This window comes from Gracilinanus agilis, chromosome 2, assembly GCF_016433145.1.
Source record: "Gracilinanus agilis isolate LMUSP501 chromosome 2, AgileGrace, whole genome shotgun sequence".
NCBI lineage: Eukaryota > Metazoa > Chordata > Mammalia > Didelphimorphia > Didelphidae > Gracilinanus > Gracilinanus agilis.
In genome coordinates this window covers 425,478,752-425,494,591 of record NC_058131.1, presented here as the reverse complement: position 1 = coordinate 425,494,591, position 15,840 = coordinate 425,478,752, and the positions used below count along the sequence as shown (strand labels likewise).

The following is a 15,840-nucleotide window of genomic DNA, read 5'->3' as shown; positions in this document are numbered from 1 at the left end:
TTTAAACAAGTTTCTCTCTTTTCATGGTCATAGAAAGTTATTAAATCATGTTCTTCCCTGGTATTACGTTCTTCAGAGAAAAAGTATTAATAAAGGTCTAAATGCGGTTTCTACACAACTTACATCATTTTATTTTTGTTTTTCCTTAAAACAAATTCTTCATATTGTTATGGCAAAACTCACTAAAACATTTCAGCCATTTATAAAGACACTCAAACCACAATATGCAAATTTTACAGTATAGACCTTATATTTTAGACACAGATTTTTCTCTCTAGCTTACAATGCCACAAATTCCTGCAGACTGAAAAGAAAAATTCCCTTTCCTTTTTATCTGTGTGTCTCTTGTCTGTCTTCCCAGAATGGCTAGACTTAAAAAGAGACAGACATACATTTTCTCTAAGCTTTTAAAATTTAAAAGAAAAATTTGATTTTCACTTTTTTCTCCTGTAACTGATCAAGCCCCAGGAAAAAGCTAGAACACAGATAATATAAGACAGACACATTGAATTTGCTAGCTATAGATGTTTTCCCTTCTTATTTCCCAATGCCAATTTAATAATAAAAAAATGTACATAATTTTCTAAAAACAGTTTCAAAGCTTAACGGCTTTGAATTTAAAGACTGCAATAATTCAAAGTCCCTTCTTCAGGTCAAATTCAGGACCCATTGGGATTCTTATTTAATCTTAGCCAATCTTCACATCTTTTGAGAGCTCATATTCTTAAGTCATCCCCTTCTGGATGGGAAAGTTTCCCTGATTTCAAACCAATAATAACTTCCCTAAGAGGTATCATATCATCAGCTACTAGAGCTAGCTTTTACATAATCTAACAGCACCCCATTTTGGTCATTCCCAGCTCCACCAAGAGTTTCTCTTTGTCCCAACCTACTAGAAATTTCTCCAGGTGAGTACCCATCAGTATACTAATACCAGATTCTGTTATTCCCTTAAAGAGAATTTTCCTCAACAATGTGGAAGATAAATTTGGCTCAACCCTTTATTTAGTAAACCAGATTCCTATTAATCCCTTAGGGGAATCTTCTCTGGAATATCATTCCCCAACAGTGTGGAGCTTTACCTTAGCTAGGGAAGATTTGAGATCCAGAGAGTCAGACCTTCAGAGGAACAGCCCTCTGCAGAGAAATCCTTTCAAAATTTAACTTAAACACTTTATGAGTTACTCAAAGAGGCTGCCCTGGAGGCTAGGGTCCACTCTTTTCCTGGTTGCAAACTGTCTCAACTGAACTGAAGTAAATTGAGGAAACAAAATCCAAGCTATGCAATTTACTGGCAAGGCATGCAATTGCAAGACATATCAGGTCCAGGGCCTCCTAAGTAAGCACAAGGACCCTGGAGAGAGGGTTGAGTTTTTATAATACAGTTACAATTATTTTTAGAATTTCTATTTTTACATTTAGTGACTTCCCAGTGCTCAGGTATGCTAGATGTTGATTGGTTGCATCCCAAGAGTCAGTTATAGACACTGTACAGATAATAGCTGATTTTCTTGAAATGACAAGATCTACAGAAAAAAATTAAACTTAGCTCAAGGAAATGGAATGTAAGTTCAGCAACTACACAGAATGTTGGTGATGATATAAAAGAATGAACTGATTCTCTTTTGCCTCCTATCCCACACACTAACACAACTTCTGTGCTTTCCTGCAACATCATTTCTCTTCCTCTGCCCTTTTAGTTCCAACTCATCCTGTAAAATTCACTTCAAATGTTCTCCTCATTGCTCATCTACCACTCCCACCCTTATTAAAAATAATCTTTACATCTCCCTACTGATCAATAATAAGGAAATGGGTCTTGATCAATGATACATGTAAAACCCAGTGGAACTGCGCATTGGCTATGGGAAAGGGGTGGGAGGAGGGAAAGGAAAGAACATGAATCATCTAACCATGGAAAATTTTTCTTAATTAATCAATAAAATTAAATTTAAAAAATAATCTTTACCATGGATCCTCACAAAATACTAATACATTTCCAATGCAATTTTAATCTAATTTCCCTACTACTTAGAAATTCTGAGTACAAAGTGTTTTTTTCTTTCTGAATACAAAGTTTTGTACATAATAGGACCTTAAATGTTTCTTACTGTTGGAGATAGTACCCTACAACTTAAAAGTCAGGGATTTTATGTACTGAAGCATTACTATGGTAACAGGAATAAGGAACCTTTAATTTTATTTTTACCTTTTTATTCATTATTATTTAGTAATGTCACAATGATAAAGCCTCATTACAACACTTAAAGATCCATACATGCTCTGATTTCTTTTTAACCATCTCTGTGACTAAACCTCAAATAGGGTTGAAGACAGATTTACTTCACAGCCATTCTAGTGTATAACTAAACTATTACATATTAATAACTGAAACTCATTTTGCAAATCATTCCTCTTTTCCTCTAATAGATAGGTCTCATCTCTCATTTCAAAGGAAACAAAATCTTTCAACTTTTAACAATGCCTAAAAATTTATTCTGATGGCTCTTATCATAAGTAACTGCACTGGTTTATCATTATTAATCTTACTTCATTTGAAAAGAAGAGGAAAAGCACTATACCTCAGCAAAGAGGTAGAATGTTATATAAACTATAGTTAAAAGCAGATAACTTTCCTAGGGTTCTCAACTTACTTGGATTCTGAAGTTGGGAAAAATAATAGAATGTAATAGCACTCCCAGGGGAATTACTTTGTATGAATTTTGTATTTAATTATTCCTGTTCCCCACCTCCCAGGGAGGCACTTCTCTTGCCTTCCAAAAAAAAGCAACCCCAAACACCTTAAGCTCCATGAAGTTTTGTTCATTTTTGTATCCTCCAGTATACTTAATGTTTGTTAAACAAAGACTCAGCACCTATATATGATATACCCAAACTAGCTAAGCCTCTATATTTTTTTCCATATTTACTCTCAGAGGTAACTGATACATTAATATAATGAATTTCCTTATTGTCAGTGTTAATTAAAGTCTTAAGTAACTCAATTTCATACAATATTAAATATACAAAGTAAATACTTAGATATCTTCAAATGTTTTTAGAATTTGCATGTAGATCTATAAGATTGACAAGTAAATATACTTTAAAAAATATCAACTTTTGCTCTCTAGCATTTCAGTACTATCAAAGTATAATTTCTAAGGGAAAATAGGTCAAATGAATAAACTTCAAAATGATCAAACATCTGAAATCAGATCTTTTTAATTGCAGATCCAGTGCTCTATTCACTTGGAGTTAGAAGCCTTTCTTGATTCACTGCTGATACCTGCCACAAAAAAATCTCTCTCTCTCTCTCTCTCTCTCTCTCTCTCTCTCTCTCTCTCTCTCTCTCTCTCTCTCTCTCTCTCTCTCTCTCTCTCTCTCTCCCTCCATATATATATGTATATATATATATACATATATATATGTGCCTACACTTACTCACACATATATAACATACATACATATAAATACACACATACACATATATTTTGTCTCCTTCAATACAAGTTCTTTAAGGACAGAGACTGTTTCATTTTTGTCCAAGAATCCTCAGTAACAGGCACAGAGTAGATTGATGTGTTTGTTGTGTGTGAGGAAAAATAGCTCCATCCTGCCACAGCCCCTGTGATAGTCATATCCAATGGCCTAGTGCAAGGGTCGGCAACCTTTTTGGCTGTGAGAGCCATAAACGCCACATTTTTTAAAATGTAATTTCGTGAGAGCCGTACAGTGCTCACAGTGCACGCTCCTGTAACAGTGCCTGAAAAAAAATGACTATGGCTCCTGCAGAAAAGAGCCATATGTTGCCGACCCCTGGCCTAGGGTCTCCTGACTTCAACATTATGGAGGGAGGAGCTGGAGAGGGGGGTATAGAAGGGCACCAAGGGAAAGGGGAGAAAGGTGGGAGACTCTTGACTTTCACTCTTGAAGAGACTAACTGCAGGTACTACTGATAAAGAGTATAGGCCTTAAGCCAGCTAAATAGAGACTCTATAATTGGTTAATCATTCCTTAAGAAAAATTTGTGCTCTCTCATCTCATCTTTTCATTTTATCAGTAAACTTAAAACTGGCTGAGTCTCTATTTTTATCATAACGGTTGACTGACAAGCAGTTCCTTCTACTAGATAGAAAGCTACACTGTCCTTGGAGTCAGGAACTCTTCGGGTCTAGTCTTTGGCACTTAGCTTTGAGAACTTAAGCAAATCACCTAACTGCTCAGTATTCCAAGCAACTAAGAATATAAATTGTCAAAGAGGAGAGCTGGTGAAAAGTATTCCCTGCACAAATGAAATTATAGGTCTGAAAGTTTCAATTAATAAGTATTTTATCATTAGAATAGAAAAAATTCTAAAGTATAGTTCATCTTATATTATGGCAAATGAATATCATATTGCTTGCATTTTCAAATGGGTGGGAAAGGGACTGAAGAAAGAATTCTGAAACTCAAAAATTTTAGACTGTTTAGAAAAAAAGAAAAAATTATATACAATATACCATAACAGAAAGATTTGTATAATCTACCTTCTCTAACTATCCAATAAGCTTTGCTCTAATTCATTTGGTAACTATGATCAAGAGGAAAAAAATCCTTTTTCAAACAAATTATTGACTTTGGGTCAAAATTTCAAACTTACTTTAAAATACAAATTCAACTTTCAAAGTAAAATATTAATTTATTACATTATATTCACCTATTCAGCAAGTGCCTGTTCAGATACAAAGAAACCATTTTTTTCATTTAAAGGCTAGTTCAACAGTTTTATTCCCAAATTTTATTTATTTGAATCTTAAAATAATTTCAGTAACTTTAAGATGAGAGATTTTTACTTGTATCTTGGCTTCATCAAAACTGTTTGACCAAAACAAAATAAAAGGAAGCTAAATGTAAATTAATTTCAATGATTTAATCTTAGTGTTATATAACATGATAAAACAGCTTCCCTCTTCTCAGAGAGATAGGTGATTAGGGATTCAAACTACAGCAATGATCCTCAGGCCTAGCCACTTTGGCCAGTTTTACTGAATAGCTTTTCTTTTATAAGACAGAAAAATCTGTGTAGTGATATAGACTTGTATATAAACAAAAGGCATTAAACAAAACTTTAAAAGAAATTAGCTCTTCATAATTTTCCATTTTTATTCCAAACAACTTTAGTAGCAATATCTTGCTAGGGGGCAGAGGGTTTATGAAATAATATTTCTATCATCTAGACTTAAAATAAGAGGCTCAAGTTGCGGGGTGGAGGTGTTAAATACAGATTACAAGGCAAGCAAACCAGTCTATCTGAAGCAGAAAGGCATTTTTGAAGGAGAAAAAAGAGCCAGAATTCACCAGGCAAGTTAAAGCTACTACAATCCTCCAGAGAGAAATAGCTAAGGACCCTGAAAAAGCCTTGAGCATGTCAGTGTCCAAGGCTATCTGCCCTGCTTCCAACTCAGGTCCTCCAGCCATCACTGACTGAAATAATCAACAAGGATAAAGGGTCTAACCTATTCACTAACAAAACCAGGTTTAGTAGCATTTCCTCTGGTCTACCCTCTAGCCTCAGCCCTCCTTTAGTTATCATATCAGGAAACAACCAGTGGGGAAATTCAGTCTGATAACTGTTTCTGCAGGTGCTGCAGCCTTAACACCTCAGCAGGAAAACCTACTGAAATAATAGAAAATAAAATTCTTGACACCAGAATCTTTGACCCTGTCAAATAGTTGGATATCAGAAATGGATTTTTTTTTAATTCAGTAGAAATGACATGGCAGTTTGAAATGAATATCTGATAGGCCTCAAACTCAACATGTCCAAAAAATAACTTGTTATCCCTCCCTCTCAGCCCTACAAAACCCTCTCCTAATTCCTACTTTACTATATTATTGTCATTCTATTCAGTCAGGTTCCCAACCTCAGTGTCATCCATGATTCCACTCTATCACTCCACATATCCAATCTCTTGCCAAATCTTATTCATAACATTTCTTGTATATGACCCTTTCTCTCCTCTGGCACTGTCACCATCATACTATAGGTCCCATCATCTCATACCTGGATTATTGTACTAGCCTGCAAGTGAGTCTATCTACTTTAAGTCTTTTCCTATGCCAATCCATCTTCTATTCAGCCACCAAAGTGATTTTCCTAAAGTACCATATTACCTCCCTATTCAAACTACAGTGGCTCCTATCATTTCTTTTTTAAACCCTTAACTTCTGTGTATTGGCTCCTAGGTGAAAGAGTGGTAAGGGTGGACAATGGGGGTCAAGTGACTTGCCCAGGGTCACACAGCTGGGAAGTGTCTGAGGCCAGATTTGAACCTAGGACTTCCCATCTCTAAGCCTGACTCTCAATCCACAGAGCTACCCAGCTGCCCTTCCCTATCACTTCTAAGATCAAATACAAAAAGTTGTTTGGCTTTCAAAGCCCTTCATAATCTTGTCCCCTCCAGCATTTCCGGTCTTCTTTCACCTTAAACTCCACTACTTATTCTTTGGTACAGTGACAATGACCTTGATGTTGTTCCATGTCATGAACAAAATAGTTCATTTCTCATCTTCAGACATTTTCTCTTGCTGGCTTCCCCACCCTGTGACTCCATGTCTAGAATACTCTCTCCCTTTATCTCTACTACCTTCCTTTAAATCCCAACTATAATCTCATCATCTACAGGAACCCTTTCCCAGTCCCTCTTAATTCTAGCACCTTACTTCTCTAAATTAGTTCCTATTTATCTTGAATAGAGCATGTCTGCATAATATTTGTTTGTATGTTGTCTCTCTGTGAGGGTATGAGCTGTTTTTTGCTTCTTTTCGTATCCTTAGTACTTAGCACAGCACCTGGCACATAGTAGAGATTAATTAAATGTACTATATAACTATTATAAATAACTAAATTAAATTTATTAAATGACTTGGTCCTCCAGCCCTGTGCTTCCCTATCACTCCAATCTATTTTCCACTCAACTGGTACAGTGATTTTCCTAAGTGATACATTCAACCATGTCACCTGTTCAATCCAGTAACTGCCTATTACTTCCAGAGTCATTAAAAAAAAAAAAAAAACTCCCTGGTATTTAAAGCTCTTCATAACCTGGCCCCTTACTACCTTTCTAATTTATTTTTAAAAATTTTTATTCTATGTAGAAGTACTGAGGATTTTTCCAGGTCTAAGTCCTTATGAATTCTCAGATCCCAAACTTTTCCATTCTTGGTATTAAGTAACATTTTATTTATACCTTAATGTTATGGATTTATTCTTACAATTTTTTTTTTTCAATTATTGTGTCCTTTTCTTTCTCCCTACTCAGAAAAAAACCCTACAAAATCCTTATAACACATAAACTTAGTCATTCAAAACACATTTCCATACAGGCTATGTCCAAAAATGATGTCAATGTTCACTTGATTCTTCTTGCTTCATTCTGCATGACTCCTTACAAGTCTTCCTAGTAATCTTTAATACTGTGTATTGGTTCCAAGGCAAAAGAGTGGTAAGGGCTAGGCAATGGAGGTTAAGTGACTTGTCCAGGTCATACAGCTATGTCTGACACAAGATTCGAACCCAGGACTTCCTGTCTCCACTGAGCCACCCATCTGCCTCCTTCATTTCTCATAGGACAATAACCTTATGTTAATATACCACAATGTGTTCAGTCATTCTCCAGTCCTTTGTTAATTTTTTTTAAAAAAGGCTTCTATAAATATTGTTTATACATATTAGACCAGTTCCCCTTTTTCTTGATCTCCTTGGGGTACAAATGTACTAGTAGTATTGATAGGTCAAAGCATGGGTACAGTATTAACTTTCGGGACATAGTTCCAAACTGCTTTCCAAAACGGTTAGACCAATTCACAGCTCTATCAACAACATATCAGTATGCCTGTTTTTCCTTTCCAATATTTTGCATTTTCCTTTAAAAAAAAATAAATTTTGCCAAACTAATCAGTGTGTGAGATGGATATAAATTTTTTTTCTCTTGTGATTTGGAGCATTTTCCATATTGCTAAAAATAGCTTGGATTTCTTCCTTGAGAACTTACTGGTCATATCTTTTAACCATTTATCAATTGAAGAATGGCTCCTATTTTTATACATTTAATTTAGTTCCTTATGTGCCTTTTTCAATCCTCTGTATTGCTTGATTATAAACATTTTTCCTTTCGGTAGATAGATTTCTTCCATGAGTCTCTATTTTGTTTATGATTTAATTTTATATCTAGATCATAAGAAGTGAGCTGCTACAGAAGGCCTTCAAACAAAGACTGCAGGACTATTTCTTGGGTACTATTAATATGGGCTTCTGCAAATGGCTGTCATGGTGTCTTCTAACTCTGAGATTCTGTGATCCAATTTAAATATTCTCACTCAACAACCGGTCTCCAAAAGACAAATGAAATATTAAGGGGGACAGGGAAGGAGGTAGACCAGGCAAAGTTCAAATTTGTACTTTTCCCTAAAAATTATAAACATTAATTTCATTTATTTTTTTAACCCTTACCTTCAGTCTTGCAGTCAATACTGTATATTGGCTCCAAGGCAGAAGAGTGGTAAGGGTAGACAATGGGGGTCAAGTGACTTGCCCAGGGTCACACAGCTGGGAAGTGTCTGAGACCAGATTTGAACCTAGGACCTCCTGTCTCTAGGCCTGGCTCTCAATCCACTGAACTACCCAGCTGCCCATAAACATTTACTAAAGTACATTAAACTTCTAATTTTACAAGCAAAGAAATCTAGTATCAGAGAGTTTTGACTTGCCCTGGTTTCAAACTCAGCTCTTTTAGCTCCAAATCCAGTGTTCTTTCCACTACACTACAGTTTTTCTGGACAATCTGAGACTTCTTAGTGCAAATTAAGAGGTTTAATTTGAATGCATGAACATATGATATTATGATTTATATTATATTGTCTTTTCTATTGAGAATGTGAACTCCTAAGGGCAAGATCTGCTTTTGTTTATCTTTACATTCTTAGCATTTAGCACAGTATCAAACACATAGTAATTATTTAATAAATATCAGTTGACCCAATGAGAATACAGGAATGTAAAAAGTTTAGCTTAACATTCCTTCAGAGCACTGGACAAATGAAGAACCTGTATGAAATTGTTTCAGAACCAAAACCTAGAAATGACATGATAGAACTTTAACTAGCATTATTATAACGTTCAGCAGAACTTTATCTCTGATCCAAAGATAATGCAACCAAAATTTCAGAGTAGAAAAGACCTGGGGTCAAGTAAAGTGGTTTCTACCCTTGGCTCCATTAACTTGTTATGAAACCATAGACAACTTACTTCAGCTTTCTGGGCTTCTATTCCTTCCAATGTTGAATCTGGGGGAGGCATAGTTAGCAGTTTTGGGGGGGGGGAGTCAAGATTGGGAATTTTATGTCCTGCAAACTCAATATATCAATAATGTAATATTAATATGGCAGCTACACGAGTTAATGCAAACTTAGGCTGCATTAAGAGAGTAATATCTTCCGGGAATAAAGATATGATAGTAGTTCTTGTCTACCACATTTTAGAAAGAATGCCGATAAGCTGGAGATTGTTCAGGGAAGAGCAAAAAGAATAATGAAGCACCATCTGGTCCAAGTCAAACGAGGGAACTAGCTGAAGGAAATGGGAGTGTTTATTCTGGAGTAGAAAAGATTCAACAGGTATATGACTGCTATTTTCAAGTATTGGGCAGTCAGGTGAAAGAGGGATTAGTTATTTTGCTTTGGCCCCAAAGGACAGAATTAGGAGTAATGAATGGGTAGAAAATGCAAAGGTGAAAGTTTAAGCTTAACATTAGAAAATTATTCTCAAGCAAATAAAGCCTTAAAAAAAATGAAGCAGGTTGCCTCATAAGGTCTGTAAAAACCACAAAACTACTTTTTGTATACCACAGTGGGCACTTTTTTTAAAAATACAGGCTAGACTAAAAGACTCACAAGTTTTCTTTTTCCAACTCTGAAGATCTATGATACAATTTAGAAATACACTCATGTCCCCAAAAGATAAATAGAATATTAAGAGGGAAGAGAGAAAGAGAAGGAGAAAGAGCAAACTAAGCTAAAATTTTCATTTTCCCTACAAATTATAAGTATTATGCTAAAATAAGCAACTACTTGAAAAAAGTTAGTTTTTGAAACAATAAATAATAAACTTTAATTTCTTTCAAGGGATTTTATAATTCAGTTTGCCACTAATTCAGACTGGCCTGTCTCTTCCTCCCCTCAAGATTATTAAGGATTAGAGAAGATTAGTTAATACACTATGCTTTCAAATCTGTTTCTTCAGACAACTTGACACAAAATAACAAGGCTAAGACTGTCCAAAGATGATTACTACAATCAAGATTAAGAGAATATGAAGAGAGAAATCTTTCTGGGACTTCCATTCCATGAAAATCTAGTCACAAGGGTATAGAATTTGAGACAAATAGTTTCTGCTAAAAAATCTAATAGAAAAGAGTTGGGGCCTGAAGCTTCGATTTCATCAATAAAGGGAAGCCCTTAAACGAAAAAATTCCATCTACCAATGTAAGTCAGTCAGCCCTTTCTATGGAACAGATAGTCTTAAGAAAGGGGGATAGCTGGGGGGTCTCAGTGGATTGAGAGCCAGGCCTAGAGATAGGAGGTCCCAGATTCAAATCTAGCCTCAGTCACTTAACTTCCATCACCTAGCCCTTACCACTCTTCTGTCTTGGAACCAATATATAGTATTGATTTTAAGGCGGAAGGTACAAGTTTAAAAAATAAAATAAAGAATTGTCCAGGTTTACCGAGCCAGTGTCTGTTAAGAGGCAGTCTTCCTGACTCTTAGAGAAACTTTTATTTTCTATGCCACACTTCCTCTTAAGGAATTTGATACAGTATGAAATTTTGGTGATACCATTTATGCTTATTTATTTATTGTCATGATGAAACTCATAGACTTTTTTTTTTAAAACCCTTGTACTTCGGTGTATTGTCTTATAGGTGGAAGATTGGTAAGGGTGGGCAATGGGGGTCAAGTGACTTGCCCAGGGTCACACAGCTGGGAAGTGGCTGAGGCCGGGTTTGAACCTAGGACCTCCTGTCTCTAGGCCTGACTCTCACTCCACTGAGCTACCCAGCTGCCCCCAAAACTCATAGACTTTTACAGTTTTTGCCACCTACTTTTTCACCCATAACACACCACAGCTAGTATTTTTTTTTAATTGTAACTTTTCAAGGATCCCTCTCTCACTATACCACAAAAAGTGCTAGTTCCTGTTTGACTCAGAATAATCAATGTCAACAGTTACAGCTCAATTCAGGTTTAAGTGGCAAAGTGGTCCACTTAGGCTAGGGCTGAAGATACTGGACAGCACCTGGAATCAAAATCAAACAAAAGTGTCTTTGAGAATAAAGAACACTGTGTATTTTAAATTATTTTCTACACAAAAGATCAATCCCTGGTTCTTTTCTTCCATGTTCTAAAAATGCCTACAGGGTTGTTCTATCCTATTTAAGAAAATGATTCCACAAAAATAAGTTTATAGGATATGAAAATTCATCTTTTTTTGTTGTTGTTGTTTAAAAACCCTTACCTTCCATCTTGGAGTCAATACTGTGTATTGGCTCCAAGGCAGAAGAGTGGTAAAAGCTAGACAATGGGGGTCAAGTGACTTGCCCAGGGTCACACAGCTAGGACCTCCCATCTCTAGGCCTGACTCTCAATCCACTGAGCTACCCAGCTGCCCCCAAAGTTCATCTTTATAAACATTGATGGCTCACTAAACAATCCTGAGGGCAGACAACTAGTCTACAAAGCCTTCCATACCTTTAAAAATTTTAGTAGGCTGTATTATTTCTATCGTATAAAAGCACTTTCAAAGTGTAGCTCATGAACTAAACAGATGTGGATAATATGTAAATATTTCTTCTCACAAATCTCATGTTCAGACTTAATTTCAATACAAATTTTGCTAATAGTTGAGTTGTAGAATTTATATTCTTGTGCCAGTAGCTCTCTATATTTTTTATTAAAAGGATTATTTTTAGGGAATTACTGAGTTGAAAACCAAGGCAAAATATGAGGAATACACATAATTTTCCAAAATACAAAAAGTCTTTGGATTCAGAGGACATGGGTTTCAAATGCTGCTTTTAATGTTTACTGCCAGTCACTTAATCTTCATGGACATCAGTTGACATATTGATAAAAAAGAGGCAACAACCCTGGCCTCTGAGGTCCCTTTCAGGTATAGGTCTATGATCTTATAATTACAAATAACCTTTGGCTAGTCTTCTCTATATACTCACACCTTTTTTAAAGGTACATTTTGAACATTCAAGAAAGGTGGGTCTGTGGAATTTCAATTACTAAAAGCAAGGGAATAATATCCTTCTACAGGAGAAAAAAGGTTGCAAGGTAACTAGTCAGGCTAGCTCCTAGTAGTACACCCTTTAGTCACGGACTACACCCAATTTCACAATAACTCCAAAAGCTGGCCAACAAATTTAAAGTGATCAAATGATTCCTCTAATTTATCAGAGGAAATGGGAATAGGTGAAATTTAATACAGAAAAGTTATTAAAAAAATAGGAAACTTTTTTAAGCTTTAGAAAACATTTTTTCATTGTAAGATTGTACCTGCTTTATCAGCGTAGATAACACCATCATATAACTCCAATCCTTGGCTATTTCAACTTTAAACACGCAAACATTTCAGCAGGGTTATTCAGGGCTTTCTGCTCCTCAAATAATCTTCCCCTCCCCCCAAACCCATCAAACCATTTAGGTTTTGTGGATAGTAGGACAACAGAAACTGGGAGACTCAAGTTTTGAACTGGATCTATACAGAAACTATAAAACTATGAAAAATGTCAATTTTTTTGGCAACCTGACATATACATGAAACCACAAACATTTTCTTAAAACTTTGAAAAGTATAAGAAATGCAATTTTTAGGAGCATTCTATGCCCTGAGAAAATCAATTACAAAGGAATGACGATGTCTAACCACATTTCCTTCCCACTCCTATTCCCCTCCAAATTCCTATCCTATGAAATTTTGATCTTTCTTACAATTTCATAATACTACCACATTTATTGTCAAGTTAATCAGAAGAAAATTAATATTCAATTCAATAAAGCCCTACTAAATAGGAGGCAAGAATTATTCTTCCTACAGTGTTTGCTACATATCTTTCAGTGTCTCTGTATTTTCCATTAATTAAAGTGTTTGATGAAAGGAATAAAACCACATTTACACCCCACTTGGTAATTAACACAGCTCAGTGTTTTCAGTATCTATAAGACTAGCTGGGAGAAGAAAAGTTCCAAACAATTCTGTAATTTCTTACTTTTATGAAAAGCAACCTACTGTTTCCTACAGACTTTGGGGTGCAAACCTCAAAAGCTATATGAAACTTTTTTTGTGAATGTTTTACTTTGAATACCGAAAACTGACACTGAAAGAAATGGTAGGAATAATTTGTGATATAGCCAGACATTTTCATGGTGGGAGATGAAATTGAGAAATGTAAAGAGATCGGCTTTTCATGGAGCAAGTGACCGCTTCTGAAGGGTTCTTTTAAGGATATAAATAACCACAGATTGATTGGAGGTAGTCACTCAACACAAAAGCTTTTCCCCTAATCTCTGAATTTATAAAGTTAGAAAAAATAAAATGTCTCTCCATAAGTAAACTGAATGGCAGTTGAATAAACAATTCCTTTAGCAGAATATAAGAACTAATATTTTAGGCAATTTAACCCTACAACTAAATATATTTGGGGAGGGGAGGAAAGTCTGTCCATAGGCTTCGAACGTGTAAATAACTCAAATCTTCCTTGAGTATTTTTAAAAGGCCTAAATTTCCCCGAACAAGGGAAAGAAATAATATACACCTTGATAAGAAAAGTGCCCTTAGTTCACTTTTCCCACCCAGAAATTGAAAGTTCTCATTGCTACCTCTATTCCCTTATAAATGTCTTTTGTGAAAGGAACAGCATAGAAGGCTCTCTTTAAAATCATCTAGCCTATAATACATCCTTAGAGCCTGAAACACAGCAAAGTGGAAGGAACAAAGCACTGACGTCAATTACTGGAGATTAACCCCCGAGACTAGCAGCAAGTAAAAAGCCTTTAAATATCAATATCCAACTATGGGCAATTGAAGTGAAGTAGGGAAACAGCTATCTGGGGGTGTGGTGAGGGAGGGGTACTTCAAGATACATGGATACCTGGGGGGTAGGGGGATAGTTTCACTAACATTTATTACAAGAACACACCCTCCCTCAAGAGTGCTATTTTTACGAGATCAATTCATTACAGAGTTAAAAAGGAAAAGAATGGCGGGGGGGAAATGAGGGGGAAGGGGGAAGTCTAGGGTTCCTTGAGGGAAAACAAGGGCAAAAAAATGTTTAAAATTGGAACCCATTTTCTCTTTAGCTACAGAAAACTTGACCCAAACTAGAGACGTTTAAAAAAGAAAAAGTGTAAGATCCACCAAGCAAGCGACTAGAGACAAGTTCAGGGATGGAGAAACGCGGAGAAGAGGTTTTCTTTAAGGGAGGGGGTTGGGTGTGAAGGGGAGGGAGACCCCCGCGGGGAGTGGCAGGACGAAGCCCACCGCCCCGACTCCTCCTCCCTCGCTTGCGACGCTCGGCAGAGCGGGCGGGCCGGGCTAGGGCCGAGTAGGCCCAAACAGCCCCGTAGTCCTAAGAGCTTCTCACCTCCTGTCCCGACTCCGCTAGGCCCAAACCATGTCCTGGTGGTGGTGGCAGTAGCGGCGTCCCGGGCCGCGGGCCTTCGATCCGGCCTGGGCCTCTCACCGAGCACACATCTAGGTCTGGCCCCAAGGGGCCCGAGGTGAAGGGCGAAGGAGCGGCCCCGGGACGCGGGCAGCAGGAAGAGCCGACGGGGGGGAGGCGGCGAGCGTGAAACGAGGCCCTAGAAGCCCCAGAGGCCCTCGGAGGAGGCGACGAAGGCAGCGGCTACGCCTCACAAGGTGGGGTCGGCGGCTGTTGCTTTGGGGGCCCAGCCCTGCTCCATGGTGGTCAGAGCGAGAGCCCAGAAGACGCAGGCAGGAAGGTGATGGCGGAGGCCGCAGCACCGGAATTCCCACCCCCGCCCGCTCCACGGTGGTGACGGCTGCGGTGGCGACGACGGCGGAGGCTCTCCTTCTCCGCAGTCGGGAACTGTGACTTACCCTAGCAGCAGCACCGCCCACGTGACCCTCCCACCGGTGGGGGGAGGGGTGAAGCCGCTCTGGCTCAGAGGAGCGCGTCACGTGACGCTTCCCCGCCCCCTCCCCTTCGGGAAAGGAAAGGGTGAAGAAGGAGAGCAGCGAAATGCGAGAAGCTCTAGATCGCGGCCGCCCAGACTCGTTACTCTGGGCCCGCTGGGCGTGCGGCCTCCTCTACTCTGCACACGTCCCTCTGTTTGAGAGCGCTCGGGAGCGGGGGCGGGGGCGGGGGCGGGGTGGGGTCTGAGGTTCTGCGCATGTATATATTGTAAGTCGAAACGTAACCCAACCCGGAATGGTCAAAACTCGAGCGGATGGGCTAGGGAAGTACCCTAGCCTAAGTCCTTCTACCGGCCCTTCTTTCTTCTGCCCTCCCTCCTTTCTTGGTGCATCAGGGGTCCTGGGTGCTGAAAGCTTGGCCTGATGAACCTGTTTGTTCTCTGCCCGGAGGTTTGGCAAGCCTGGCAGCGAGGCCTTCCTTCGTCACAACCTTGGCACGAGCAGCCGGCGCCCTGCGAGCTCAGCTAGGCCTCTTCCCCAACCTAGGACCCTGAGGCACAGCTTCACCACCCCCTCCGAACACTAGACTGGGGCCAAGGGACTACATAACCACCTCATCTACCGCCCAAAAAACCTTCAAAGT

The 15,840-nt window shown here is 38.2% G+C and overlaps 1 protein-coding gene across 1 annotated transcript in view; it reads right to left on the bottom strand.

Moving 5' to 3' along the window:
• Positions 1-15,215, bottom strand: part of AFF4 (AF4/FMR2 family member 4) — a 79,437-nt gene extending 64,222 nt beyond the window's left edge. Inside the window, exon 1 of the mRNA XM_044664655.1 lies at positions 15,162-15,215. The gene's annotated coding sequence lies outside the window, so the exon portion shown is untranslated. The remainder of the gene's footprint in view (positions 1-15,161) is intronic.
• Positions 15,216-15,840: the final 625 nt, after the last annotated feature.